Genomic DNA, 15,827 nt, shown 5'->3' on the forward strand with positions numbered 1-15,827 from the left:
TCCTTGGGGAGATCCAGGTGGTCGGGAGTCTTAGGAGCAATGCCCCCTGGGAAAAGCTGCATAGAACATGTCTCCAACATAAAGAGGAAAACTATGTCTCTACTGCCATCTATTGTTACATACCCAGTAAGTCAATTATGGATGCTTTATAGAATCTGAAAGCATGATCAAACCAGAAACCCCGATGTGTTTCAGGGGCTCTCAAAAAGTTCAGACATTTAAGCTGTCTGCACATGGCCGAGCCGGATTCCGCATGTGAGTTCCCGCAACAGATTCCGGCTCTGATCCTGGCTGGAAACTCCGCATAGCTGTTTCTTCTGTACTGTGGATTGCCGTGGACTCTCGCCTTTGGTTATGCGCAGTACAGATTTGACCAGAAAGTCAAAACTGTATCCTTTATAGAACGTCAAAGTTTGACGAAGTCAGAGAACCCAACTGTTTCAAGAGCTCCAATAATGGACAGACATTGACTAACAGGGTAGCAACCAATAGAGGGCACTAGAGAGACAGCTTTCGTTCTTCTAGAGTGGAGCTATTTAACTTACAAATGTACAAAAAGTTAGTAAACTTTCTACTAACTTTTCACATGTTGCTTTAACAGGATATCAGATCAGATCAATGGGTGCCTTATGGATGTAGGTTGGTGTAGGGTGATGATGCCACATGGGTCAGTCAAGTCTCCCGCAATGTACGGAAGAGACACATTAAGGTGCTTCTTTGTCTTAAGCGTTATGGTTTCTACCAATGACACAAAATCAATAAGTAAAAACTGACTTACTCATCCTCAGGCCGTCGCGCCCCCGGAGAAAACTGATGGTCTAAAGTGGCTTTATTATCGTAACATCGGCGATGCTGAAAATCAATTTGTTGTTGATGCTCTTTAAAACAAAGACTCTTCAATGCTCAGGGAAATGGTATTTCCTTGCAGCTAAAGGAGAGGCTTAGAAATTGATTTTTATCAGAGGGGTGATAGTCTGCAGAAGTCTTTACTATTAGATGCTTTTCTAAAGGAAGAAGCCAGAGACATCAATTTCCAGCTGATAGAAACCCATTATACTTCCTTTGCAAGTTAAATAATAGGAAATACTTCATCGTTAAAAGCAGCTGATTACAAGCCCCAGGAAGCCATCTGTGTATTATGTTTCCACCAATCTAGCGGATTATATATGTATCTACTGTATACCGGTAGCTGCTGCTTGGGAAAACCCATCATGAATTCTCTATGCAAGAATGATTCATATATTCTAATGAGGTGTAAAAAAAATCAGACCCGTAAGCTACAACCGGTCCTGCGAAAGCTGGAAGTACAGTAGGGAGTTCAAGTGCTGAGTTCTCTCGGAGCTCCATTGGAATGAATGGGGTGGTGGTATGCATGCTCCACTGCCACTCCATTCATGTGAGGACTTCTGGACCCCCGTGCTCAGGACGGGTGGGAGTCCGAGTCTTCAGACCTCACCAATCTGAAAGTTATCTCCTACACAACAGACAGGGGATAATTTTTAATCCCGGCACAACCCCTTTAACCACTAAATTTGCATCCTGGCCGGGGAGTAGTTAGCACAAGCTTACATCCTCTGGATGGTGCGGGCTCAGAAGCTAAACTCATGCCGTCCACAGTGGGAGCCATCTGGGACTGACAGCCAGCCTCCTGTATCAACAGCAGGGATGAGTGACAAGACCCATCCCTGATAGGAACCTCTTGCATGCCGCAATCAGTGTTGATTGCGGCATGTAAAGGGTTCACAGAGGAAGTGCGCTCCCTCTGTAATGTCATTAGCCTGCCGCAATATCATCGTGGTGGGCCGATGGGTTGCCATGGCAACCTTGATGCTATTTACTGGCATCCAGATTTACCATGGCTTGTGATTAATAGCAATAGTACCAGTATAGGTTCATGGCAATGTATTATAACAATTGGACAATTGCAGGTTAAAGTCCTCCACAAGGACATAGAAAGTGTGTAAAAAAATTGTAAAAAATAGTGGTTAAAAAATCCTTTAATGCCTTTAAAAAAAACCTGCACATATTTGTTATTGCCATGTCCGTAATGACCTGTACAATGAAATGAACACACTATTTATCCTCTATGGCAAAACTGTAAAAGAAAAAACTGGGCCAACATGTTGATCGTGGCATGTAAAGGGTTCACAGAAGGAGGGTGCTCCCTACGAGAAGTCATTGGCCGTCCGTCATATAATCATAGGGGGTTAATAGATTGCCACTGCCTGTGATCGCTATGATTAGCGATAATGCTTTGCTGTAAAGAAGTAGCATCAGGGGGTTCAAGTCCCCTAGACGGACATGAAAAATGTAAAAATAAATGGTGAAAAAGAACACATAGTAAATAGAAAAATAAAACGTTTTTTGTGCAGTTTTCCCTGTGTTTTTTTTTTTTTAAATTAAAAACCTATGTTTGCTGTAAATTGTTCATACATGTTTGGATCATTTGACGTCCCCAAAGAACTCAATAAAAGTGATACAAAAAGCCGTAGGTATTATTAAAAACTACAGCTCATCATGCAAAAACTAAGCCCTCACAGAGCTCCGGCCATGGAGAAATAAGTTATGGGACCTTGAATGCAGTGGTGCCAAAAAATAAGGGTTTTTATTGTGCAAAAGTGGGAAAAAAAATCTAAAAAAAAAATAATATATATATATATATGTATACACATAATTTACGCAACTTTTTGTACCAGAAAATGGTCTAAAATGCTTTATGAATGTCCCCCCCCCGTGTGAGTGAGATTTGTTTTATCCCATCTATATAGCTTGAAGTGTATCCGCAGCATTTATGCCCCGTATGAACATACCCCAAACATACATTATCTGAGTGTATATGATTTGCGCCTCATTTATTATGCATTTTAGACACGCTTTGCCCCTTACTCATTATATGGCTGTGGCTTAGCTGAAAAGGGGTGTGGCTTAATAAAAGAGCATGGCCTCAGATATGGCAAGTATCAAAATTGCATCAAAATTTTGTAAAACAAAATCCTGGCGTAATGGAAGCCGAGCAATACGTGGTATAAAGCTGGACAAAAATGTCAAATGAAGCGCCAATTTACAATCCAGCACGAGCATCTGGGGCACACAGACAAGGCCTCATACGACAGATTTATAGCCTGCAAATGTTGCAAATTTGGTGCACATGTCAAGATTGCAACTTTTTTCACCCTTAGGGCTCCCACCCACTAGCGTTTTTTTTCACTGCGAAATTCGCACGTTTTTTTTTTCTACAGGGGGTCTATGGGACTTGTAAAGCTAAAATCGCGATCGCGCAAAATCGCGATTTACCGCGAAATCGCGATTTTGCGCAATCGCGATTTTAGCTTTACAACTTCCATAGCCCAAAGACCCCTGCAGAAAAAAAAAAACGCTGCGAATTTCGCAGTAAAAAAACGCTAGTGGGTGGGAGCCCTTACGCCGGGTCCCACCACTTTTTCAACAGTAGACGGGGATTAGTGTTGGGGGGGGGGGGGGGGGGGCTGCCATATTTTTTATAACTTATGCCAGAAACTAGCAGAAATGACAGCAGAAACCTTCCCCAGCTTGGAGTTTTATTCAGCCTCATCAAGTATATAACTCAGCATTTTAATGCGATTGGTAATTGCCGTGTATATAAATTACCACCTAAACCAACGTTTAATAAGATTTCTAACTTTTGACAACTTCTCACTAATAGAATTCCAAGCAATTGGCTGAAACAAACTACAAATATCTAAATTCCCTGCAGCGCCACCGCAGGTGAAATTAAGAATTACACAGCTCTTATTGAAATTAATTAGCTATCTGTGTAATGCAAGAATGTGCCGGATCCTGTGACTATAGGCCAGCGCCATTCCATTAGAACAGTGACTGTATAATCACTCTGTCATTTAATGGCGTACAGTAGATGGTGCATACCAACGGCAGCAATAAGTAATAGAGGGAAGGCTGCGCTCTGATAATTGCTAATGAGAAAATGAGAATTAGTGGCCTGGAGAGCCGGAGATTTCCCGCTAACACTGGAAACTTCTGCAAACAGTTTCAAGATATTGTATTAAATTGGATTTACTGTTCAGCGTCAAGTGTGAGAGCGAATGGCAAAAATAATAATGAAAGTAATATATTTTATTGTTGACTTTAACCCCTTAATGACTACTCATATGGCTTATGACGGCGGCTGTTAAAGGGGGCCTTATTCTGATGCAATCGCCTTCTTATGGCACTGCATCAAAAGCCTGGCATGGGTCTCCTGTGCCAAGCGGAGTGGGTGCTCGGATCTTAGATAACTGTCTGGCACATGCTCAAACAGCAGGGACCGAAGAAACCACTGATCCTCGCTGTTTAACCCTTTACATGTTGCAGTCAATATGAAAGACTGACAGGGGAGAGAGAGGTGATCGCAGGGATCCAACAGGTTGCTATGGCGCCTGGAGGCTTTGAATAACTAGCCAAAGCCAGGATTTCACTGCCAACCTAGTGGGTTTTTTTTTCCATGTAACAGTGTGGAGAGTATCCCGAGAATGGTGTGATCAAGGAAAACATCCAGTGAAAGGGGATCCTGTGGACAGAAACAACTCATAGCCGAAAGGGGTCAGAGGAGGATGTCAGGAATCGTTTTGACAAATGGGTGCTGCACAATCAAACGCAACCAAATGCAAGGCTGGTGCCCCAACTAACGTGTCCGAACACACAACTCGCCATCCTTAGCACGGATGGGAAGTAACAGCAGCCGACCAGTTCCAGCGCCATTGTGACTCCAGAGGGTGAAAGAGCACAAAAATTGTATCATTGTGCAGTGGAAAAATATCCCGTGGTCAGATGAGTCCACATTTCTGTTGCACCAAGCTGATGGGAGATCAGAATTTGGTACAAGCAGCATGAATCGATGACCCCTTCCAATCAGCTGGTCAGAACATGCCAGTACCGCCATCTAGTCTGCGGCAAATACAAGAAACTTCCTGTCCGCAGGGGCCGGTATTCCTGCAGAACGATTTCATCACTTAGTGGAACCTAAGCCATAATGACTTGCTGTGGATCTCAGTCCAATGCGTCCAACGCGCTACTAGATGGGGGCCATAATAAAGTGCTCAATAATGTGTCTTTCAACAGCCATGAAAGAGCGACCTGAAGTGTCGCCTCCTTCCTGAGACATTTGGCGCGATGGGCTGTCATTGATGCACAAATGAAGCAGTTTTTAAACTTCATTTTCGATCATTTCTTTCATTGCAGCATAAAACATATTCCAGTAATTTTTATGTTTCGCATAGATTAATTCATTAAATCCCTGAATCAGGCTTGCAGACATTTATCTGTATGTATCGCCGCTCGCGCTCTTTATCTGTGCACTGAGATACGGTTTTAATGTAACCTTATCAATAACCATCACCCCTGCTACGGTATTTATATAAAGTGGTTTCCAACTGGTCTAATAATTCATAATATCTTTATGGAGGCGACGTGTCTGCTATCGCCAACACAGTCCAACAGATGGTAGAATTCTCCTGGACTCCGTTCTAAGGAAGATCTCATTTGGTTTGTAGCCTCCAGCAAAAAGGGAATAAAATTACAGTTAACACTGAATGTTCCTTCCAGAGAACACACTGAGCGCCGCTGCAAACACCGAGCTGCTGTGAGTAGGAGAGTCTTCCAAAGAGTCCGGGGAGCCGTTCCCCAAAGTTACCAGCTTATTTGCAGAGGACAAGATGATGTTTGATTTCATTGTCTTCAAGCTTATGTTGCTTCTTATCATTGTATCATTAAGGGCCAGGCAGAGAACATCTTCTTCCTAAGATTTCTCTACTTAAAGAAGCATTCGAGTCTTATCTGAGATACCAAACAAGTTTAAAGGGCCAGTAACTTTTCAGACAACTTCTGCTCATCTACTGGCTTGTGTTAGTCTCATCATTTCTGTTATATACTTGTTTTACCACTGTAAATCATGTGTAAAGTGACTGCCACTAGGGGACTCCCTTCCAGCTTCTCTGCAACCACTCTCTGTGGTTGGGCAGAGAGCTTCTGTAGTGGCAAGGACACTGGGACATATGAACAAGGGGAGGTGCTATCTTCACAGAAGATTCACAGGCACTCAGAGTCAAAGGCAGACAGATCTGTAGACACTGTGATAATGATCTCCACAGTCTCTGCCTCTCCTGGTATTACATTGTGTTTGTATTTGTGTGCACACGTTACAAAAACACATTATAGTCGATTACTAACCATTTGGCCAGAATGTCTCTGAATGCCTGAATCATTTTGGGAAAGCAGATGGGCAAACATTCAGATCCATACTGACTGAATCCTGCAATGCAGCATGGGAAGTAAGGACACGGAAGTCAGGACAGGGAACTACTGGCAGAATGCTAGGCTTGGTACTGCATGAAAGTGGATTGCAAACAACAGAAACATAGAATCATAGGATGGTAGAGTTGGATGGGACCTCCAGGGTCATCGGGGCCAAGCCCCTGCTCAGTGCAGGACTTACTATATCATCCCAGACAGATATTTGTCCAGCCTTTGTTTGAATACTTCCATTGAAGGAGAACTCCCCACCTCCCGTGGCAGCCTGTTCCACTCATTGATCTCCCTCACTGTCTAATATCTAATCTGTATCTCTTCCCTTTCAGTTTCATCCCATTGCTTCTAGTCTTTCCTTGTACAGATGAGAATAGGGCTGATCCCTCTGCACTGTGACAGCCCTTCAGATATTTGTAGATCGTTATTAAGTCTTCTCCCAGCCTTCTCTTCTGCAAGCTAAACATTCCCAGATCCTTTAACCGTTCCTCATAGGACAGAATTTGCAGACCGCTCACCATCTTGGTAACTCTTGCTCCAGTTTTTCGATGTTTTTTTTTAAAGTGCGGTGCCCAGAACTGGACACAGTATTCCAGATGAGGTCTGACTAAGGAAGAGTAGAGGGGGATAATGACCCCACATGATCTAGGCTCTATGCTTCTCCTAATACATCCCAGAATTGTGTTTGCCTTTTTGGCTGCTGCATCACATTGTTGACTCATGTTCAGTCTGTGATCTATTAGTATACCCAAGTATTTTTCACATGTGCTGCTGCTTAGCTCAATTCCTCCCATTCTGTATGTGCTTTTTTTCATTTTTCTTGCCCAGATGTAGGACTTTGCATTTCTCCTTGTTAAATACCATTCTGTTAGTCGCCGCCCACTGTGCAAGCTTTTCTAGATCTTTTTGAATGCTCTCACTCTCTTCCCTAGTGTTAGCTATCCCTCCTAGCTTTGTGTCATCAGCAAATGTGATCAGTTTCCCATTAATTCCCTCTTCCAGCTCATTTATAACAATGTTGACCAACACTGGGCCTAGGACAAAGCCTTGTGGTACCCCACTTGATACATTCTTCCACTTGGATGTGCAGCCAAAGGAAAAACAAGGTGCAAAACAGCAAATGAGCGTGTACTGGCTAGATGCACCTGCTGAACCACCTAAGTATTTGTGCCATATGAGACCTTAGTATTCTAACTTTCAGTGACTTCCTAGTTTGTAATATAAGCCTGTCGGTACCAGAATATGGCATTTCCCTGGGTGTAGTACCCTGTAAGTAGAAAGCTGATGGTATTGGATCACTACATGCCAGTGCTTGTTGGTCCCTTCTGAGGGCACTCCAATGGTGGATTTTTATCTCTGGATATTAACTTGAGGAACATTGTGCATAGGGGAACTCCATAGCATGACACAGTTTGGCAGATGATGATGCCATTTTGCATACAAGCTGTGGGGAAAGAGAGAAACCTGTTAGGCCATGTCACCAACGTGACAGCCATTATGAATGCCACCATCTTGGATTCAACTCTAATTTTTCCAGTGGGGAGGTAGGTGTGTGATATATCAAACTGGCAGATATTTTCATCAAAAAACAATGGTGTGGTTAAGTTTAACATAACTTTATTTGTTCTCATGTTAACAGTGATTTTTCTTCTTTACGGGTAATATGAATGACAACATTATCTCAAGGCGTGTTGAGATCATCCTTATGTCAGATGAACGAACCCCTGTGTCATTGCAGCCGATTTCAATCAACGCCACTCAACCAGACCTCCCATTACCAACGGTTAAGTGCCCAGATGTCTTGCCAAATTCTAAAAAGCAGGTTCTGCTGCTGATAAACCAAAATCTGGACGACCAAGAAGCGTTAGTAATGAAGTATCAGCAACGGCCTCGTTCAGCGGATTTTGGTTTATCAGCAACAGAACCTGTTTCTTGGACTATGGAAAGACGTCTGTCCACTGCACTGTGGATAATGAGAGGTCTGGTTGGGCAGCATTGATTCAAATCTGTGGCGATTACATGTGTTCTTCCTTCACCTGACATAGGGAGGATCCCGACACATTGTGCTTGAGATAACGCCATCATTCGAATTCCCTGTGATGCAGAAAATCATCACTGTGTTAATATGATAGCAGATATAGTTATGTTATAATGTCACATTGGTGATGCGGTCTAACAAGTTCACCCTGCATAACATAGTAACATAGTGTGTCAGGCTGAAAATAAGACATATGTCCATCCAGTTCAGCCTATTAACCCCCAATGTTGATCTAGAGGAAGGCAAAAAAAAAACCCCAATGAGGTAGAAGCCAATTTCTGACTCCAATCTGGCAATCAAAATAATCCCGGATCAACAACCTTTCTGGAATGATTAGTGATATAACATGAAATACTGTGTGCAGGCTCCTCTTGTACTCTTTAGTGAGTTCACCATCACCACGTCCTCAGACAGAGAATTCCATGGAACCCTCTTCTATGTCGGTGTATGAACTTTCTTTCCTCTAAACTACAGAATGCTGCCTTGTTACAGTCACAGTCCCGGGTATAATAGATGATGGGAGAGATCTCTGTACTGACCCCTCATATATCCATACATAGTTATTAGAGCGCCCCCTTGTTACAGTCCTGGGTATAATAGATGATGGGAGAGATCTCTTTACTGACCCCTGATATATCTAAACATAGTTCTTAGAGCGCGCCCTTATTACAGTCCTGAGTATAATAGCTGATCAGAGAGACCTCAGTACTGACCCCTTATATATCTATACGTAGTTATTAGAGCGCCCCCTTGTTACAGTCTGGGTATAAATAGATGATGGGAGAGATCTCTGTACTGACCCCTGAAATACCTATACATAGTTATTAGAGCGCCCCCTTCTAACAGTCCTGAGTATAATAGATGATGGGAGAGATCTCTGCACTGACCTCTGATATATCTATACATAGTTATTAGAGTGCCCCCTTGTTACAGTGCTGGGTATAAATTGATGATGGGAGAGATCTCTGTATTGTCCCCTGATATATTATACATAATTATTAGAGCGCCCCCTTCTTACAGTCCTGGGTATAACTAGATGATGGTAGAGATCTCTGTACTGACCCCTGATATATCTATACGTAGTAATTAGAGCGCCCCCTTGTTACAGTCCTGGGTATAACCAGATGATAGTAGAGATCTCTGTATTGTCCCCTGATATATCTATACATAGTTATTAGAGCGTCCCCTTGTTACAGTCCTGGGTATAACTAGATGATGGTAGAGATCTGTGAACTGACCCCTGATATATCTATACATAATTGTTAGAGCGCCCCCTTGTTACAGTCCTGGGTATGAATAAGATGATGAGAGAGATCTCTGTACTGACCGCTGATATATCTATACAAAGTTATTAGAGCGCCCCCTTGTTACAGTCCTGGGTATAATAGATGATGGGAGAGATCTCTGTGCTGACCCCTGATATATTATACATAGTTATTAGAGCGCCACTCATCAGGCTTTTTCTGAAGTAAATAACCCCTATGGTAGTCAACTAGTAACCCCTCCAATACTGCCCCCTGTGGTACCCCACTAGTCACTCCTTCAATATTACCCCCTGTGGTATCCCAAATAGTATCTCCTCCAATATTGCCCTTGTGATACCCCACTAGTAACCTTCTGCCAAACTGTTTTCCACACTTTTGAGACGCCCTTTTTTTTTATTAATTAGCTCATGCATTTTGGGTCCATGTATAGTTGTTGATGGTGACATTCGATAGAACCTGTATGTAGGGTACTTAATATGAATTATATATTTAATTATTGCCATTAATGGCGTCATGATGTTTTATCGAGGCAATTTAGCTTTAATTTGTATGCAATAATTTAATAAAGATTTAATGTTTTTAGGAACCCAAGTGCCTTTTTTCCTAGTTTCTTCCCTCTTTCCCATCATTGATAGGCTGCACTGTATCTCTGATGCCATACTTATTGCACCCAACCGTTATTTCGTTTCTTTTAGTATATAATTAGCAGCTATTGTGATGTCTGTGCATTACAGAAGCAGTCAAGCATTCCATGATGTCTGTATTCCGCTGGAGGCCTGCGCAGACGGACAGGCTACATGCAGCCCCCAGGTTAGGGGAAGCACTGCGGCCTTAGATTTGGGATCACATGCAGGGACATCAAATGTATTTAGGGGTATTTTTAATTAGTCCGTTAATCCTACACGACTGCAGAAATGCAAAATATTAACTTGACATACAAGATCTACGTCTGTTTCTCACCCAGGAGCCGACGAGACGAGCAACACAAAAAGCCTAACAGAAAAGCATCTCTCATATGATAGGAAATAGAATGTCCTATCGATTGGCCTCCACTGCTGTTAATATGTAACAACCCCGCACCGAGCGCCCAGACCATCAGCTACAGGTATAACACGAGCTTATACAAGAGGCGCGAGGCAACGCTAAATCCTTCAGGCTGGGCAGAAGCTGCTGAGCTGTCCGTGGTGCTGGAGGACCTTCACTTGTTGGAAAGGTTGGAGAACTACAAGCCCGCTTACATAGAAGAAACTTAAAGGGACTAGATCACCCCAAATAGCTTTTATTAACCAAAACAGATGGAGAAACATTTTTTATTTTGCTCATATGTTTTTATTTTCTAATTGTAGAACTTTTTATTCTGTTTTCTATGCTTGACTAAGCGGCCATCTTGCCTGAACTGCATTTAAAGGGACGCTGTCATCAAGTTTTTACAATGTAATCCACAATAAACCTTCAACAGAGCTGCTAATGAGATTTCCTTATTTGGTGCCCTGGTACCTTTACAATCTGCTTTTGAAGTTTTCCAGTGCTGCATTCTAATGAGCTGAAAAGAGTCGGATTTTGCAGAAAACAATCTAATTTTTTTCTCAGCGTGGCACCGGGCACGCTACTGTTTTTGATTTGCATGCGTACTGATTTCTCTTCTTTGCTGTAATCCTACACAGGCGCCGTAGCAGACCCTGCCCGCACCTGCACACTTCAACTTTGCATAACTAGCTTGGTACTGCACATGCGCCTTGGGGATCATTGCTCCCGCCCTGTCCGTGGGTAAATGACTATGGGAGTAATGACCCTCAAGGTGCATGCGCAGTACGCCACTGAAGACTCAGCAAGTAGGGAAGAGCTGAGGTGCGCAGGCAGCGTTTGCTATGGCGCCTGCGCAGGATTACAGCCAAGAAGGGAAATCAGTATGCACGCCAATCAAAAATGGTAGTGTGCTCGCTGCGGCAATGGGGGAAATGTCTGACTCTTCAACTAATTTTAATACAGCACGCAAAAACATCAAAAGCAGATTGTAAAGGTACCGGGCACGGAGTGCAGAACTAATTAGCAATATGGAAATGTCATTAGCAGCGCTGTTAAAGGTTTATCATGGACTGCATTGTGTAAACCTGATGACGGGTTCCCTTTAAAGGGAATGTGTCATCAGAAAATGACCAATTATATAAATCACATTTTGGTATTGAACATGTATAAAAAAATTGTGATATTTTTTTGTTTAATTTTCAATCACAATCTATATGTAAAACATTTATAAGGTTGACTTATTGCAGTGGTGGCAAACCTACGGCACGTGTGCAAGAGGCGGCACGCAGAGCCCTCCCTGCTGGCACGCATCGCCGTCGGCTGCTCACTTCTATAGTAAATCTTGTCTCCACCGGAACTACTGGTGGAGACAAGAGTGACAGGGCAGTGACGCCAACTGCATCTGATTGGGTGGTAAGCTGGGTCCCGTGCAGGTCCTGCCAGGACAGTAAGGGTGTCCTACAATTTCAAGGTAGATAGTTCAGCTCTGCTAAATTTCCCTCCCCTAACCACCCCCTCTTTGCCCCTTGCCAGCTGCCGGGGTGGGTGCTTAGAAGAGCTAGTTGTGCTCAACTCCCCCCACCTTCCCTTTCCTGATGGCTCCCATAGGCTCCCAAAGGAGTCTATGGGAACAGGCGGCGTATTTCCAGAAGTCCTATCTTTTCTGGTTGGGCGTAAAAACGTCCAGCCAGCATGCGCACCATATCTGCTATCTTTTCTGACCAGCCGATTTTACCCACCAGAAAATCGCCCATCTGAATGTATCCATTAGAATCTAATGCTTCAGATGGTGGCGATTTCCGCCAGCGTTTTATTGCGCCAAGAACGCCGTGATAAAACGCTCATGTGAAAGTAGACTTATACTCAGAGGGGACACCTATATATAGATAATGCAAGGTGCAACATTCACAGTAGATGGTAGTCATAGCTCACCTCTTCCCCTGAACTGTGAGCATTTAGCCTAATAAGCTCCTATTTTCTTACCATATGCAGTTTAATTCTATCAAGTTCTGTATAGTGATGTTTTGGTCATTGATATGGGATGGTTTTGTTAATAATAGTTTTTTCCCTGCATATCTCAAGGAACTTGTAGGGCCAACTGCGGCAATCAGGTTGAGGTTTCGGCACAGGGTCGCCCTTCTCAGGGTGACTATCTTGTTTAGGCATGGGGGCAAGTAGCATGACCTTGGGCAATAATAGGTAACCATTACCTATTATTGACCTAACTGCCATCCTACATCCTTGTGCCACATATCAGACGTGGGTGACATTCTCCTCAGATGATGAATAGTTCTGCTTTTAGGCAAATGGGATTTTAACGCATATCAATAAAAGTGATGTTTTATGTTTCCCCGGTGGACTCTTACATCATCACAACCAGATATTTTTGTATTTGCTGCCAAGAATGACTCTATTGGGTGTTGAAGTGCTTACTAAAGTCAGTAAATGGCCCCCTGATTTTAATGGGACACTATGTAACACCGTAAGGTTCCCCCACAAATATGAAGAGGGGTGTCCTGTGTCAGCACATGGCCAGAAGACCTGACAAAGGTATATGGACAACCCCCATAATATATATACACTAGGACAAGATTTCCAATCTAGTTTTACAAGGTCTAAACTTCATTTTCTGTCTGTTACATTACACTTCGTTCGTCCGCAGGCTTCTGAGAACCCGGCGCTAATTGCAAAATAATTTCTAATGATTGAAGAGGTAAAAAATGCATGAAGTAATTTCATCTAATTTCGCCCTAATCACTTTCCACGTGAACGCCTGGCTTTCAATTTCGGTCATTCATTAATCCCTTGTATTACGTACCCGGCACCCTCTAGACTCTCGGCGGTGGAAGCGGGAGCCTGGACTGACAATCTAATCAAAAATATATCACCACACGTTTCAAAAATGGAGATAATCATTATGAAAACCGGTCTTGCATCAGCTGGAACTGCTTTACCTTTTAACATATAAAATGTTTTTAAATTAACGAATAAGACAAGTCGGAGTCACGTCCAGCCGAGGAAATCAGGTTTAATCATCGCCTTTTTTTTTACAAGCTTGTGATTATTAACATTGGCTGCAAGACATGGCTGTGACATAATGTTCACAGATCTCATGCCAAAAGCAATTTTATAAACTGCTGTTGTTTAAGAAAACTTTTTGGGGGAAGAAACATTAAAGACCTCTTCTAAGGATTGAGGGCGGGGGGGGGGGGGGACCTCAGAGAATGCTCAGCAGTATGTATGGGCTGAGGTGCTCCAGTGTGCGCTAAACCCCGTTAATGACTGTTCTGACCAAGAATTGTGCCCTTAGCACTTCTGAGTGAACTTTTGAAAAGTTTGATTTGGCTGTTTCACTACATTTTGGCAAAAAGTTCGGTTTGGTCTGAATTAGTTCAAACAGGGAGCAGGACTTCACCAATACTCCTAAAACTGGTGTAGAATGCTGACTAAGAGCCATGGAAGCCCTGTATAACATTCTTACGTCAGCCAGTAAGTACTTTTTAGCTGTTCTTAAGGCAAAGTTAAGGAGAAAGAGGAAGAAGAGAAGAAGGAAGATGAAAAGGTGGAAGAGGAAGAAGAGGAGGAGGAAGTTTAAGAGGAGGAGGAGAATATTAAAGGAGAATGAATAAGAAGAAGAGGAGGTGGAAGAAGAGGAAGATTAAAAGGAGGAAGAAGAAGAGTAGGAGAAAATGAAGAAAAAAAGAAAAGAAGGCGAAGATGGAAAGGGAGATGAAAAAGAAGGAAAAAAGCGGAGAAAGAAGGCAACAGATTTGTTGCCTTTTTGTTTCTTCTTCTTTTAGTTGTTTCAGCCAAGAGAAACCACCCGAGGTTCAGATTCACTCTGATCTAACTTTTAGCTTCTTATCTCCACTGAAATAACATGTAAAAAGTATATATTTAGAATAGTTGTGTTATCCTTTAGCTAAATGATCAATTCTCCAGGATCAACTTTGCAGTTGAGCAAAAGCTGCTATTTATCATCTTCAATTAATTTCTTACTCTTCAGTAGGACTATCTGATAATTATGATTCATTGAGAGGAGGAGGAGTCCTTGTTTGACCTTTAGACTTGAAGTAGATGACGATGTCTGCCTTTGTTACCCCTACGCTGAATGAACACTTTAGAAAAAATGTATTAACTGGCCACTTTATTAGATACAATGGCCTTTTCACGATTGGTGCTCATATGGTGTAAAAGTTGTAGTTAACTAAAATTGTTGCTGTTTCTGCCCACAAAATGTACTCACTTTCCCCCCCGATCATGCTATTCTCAGTATACTCTCCACACCGTCACATTAGAAATTGATGGCAGTAACACATCTCATAAAAGTTGGAACAGGAGTAACAAAAGGTTGGAAAAGTAAGTGGTCCTAATAAAAAAAGGGGAAGGGTCAATTATCTACTAAGTCACATGACTGTATAAAAAGAGCATGTTAGAGAGGCCGAGTCTCTCAGAAGTAAAGATGGTCAGAGGTTCACCAACCTGTGAAAAACTGCATCTAAAAATTATGGAACAATTTACAAAAAATGTTCCTCAAGGTAAAATTGCAAAGACTTTGAATATCCCAACATCTACAGTACATAATATCATCCAAAATTCATAGAACCTGGAGAAATTCATGTGCACAAGAGACAAGGCTGATGGTCAATATATTGGATGCTCGAGATCTACGGCCCTCAGGCGTCCCTGCATTAAAAAACATACATGATTCTGTAAAGCAAATCACTGTATGGGCTCCGGAATACTTCCAGAAATCACTGTCTGTGAACGCAGTTCGCTATGCAATCCACAATACAAGTTACAGCTGTATCATGCAAAGAAGCAGCCATATATCAACACAATTCAGAAACGCTGGTGTGTTCTCTGGGACAAAGCTAATTTAAAATGGACTGAGGCAAAATGGAAAACTGTTCTGTGTTTAGACGAATCAAATTATGAAATTCTTTTTGGAAACTGCGGATGCCATGTCCTACAGACTCAAGAGGAGAGGGACCATCCAGCTTGTTATCAGTACACACTTCAAAAGCCTACTGTTAGGTTGTACGGCTGGGACCTGTGATGCTATGTGGTTCCAGCAGCACAATGCCACAGGTGTGGGATAATTGAGCTGGCTGGGTGTGGAGTTTCCCAGCCAGCCAATCCCCTGTTCTGCTGCACATAAATTCTAGCCCCTCTGGTTAGAGGTTTCTGGTTGTTTATTTATCCTATCTTATTCCCACCCT

At 42.6% G+C, this 15,827-nt stretch overlaps 1 protein-coding gene across 1 annotated transcript in view; it reads right to left on the minus strand.

The window, feature by feature from the left end:
* Positions 1–15,827, minus strand: part of ADGRB1 (adhesion G protein-coupled receptor B1) — a 651,809-nt gene that overhangs the window by 339,279 nt on the left and 296,703 nt on the right. The window lies entirely within an intron of this gene.

Source organism: Eleutherodactylus coqui, chromosome 9, assembly GCF_035609145.1.
Source record: "Eleutherodactylus coqui strain aEleCoq1 chromosome 9, aEleCoq1.hap1, whole genome shotgun sequence".
In the NCBI taxonomy this organism is placed as follows: Eukaryota; Metazoa; Chordata; class Amphibia; order Anura; family Eleutherodactylidae; genus Eleutherodactylus; species Eleutherodactylus coqui.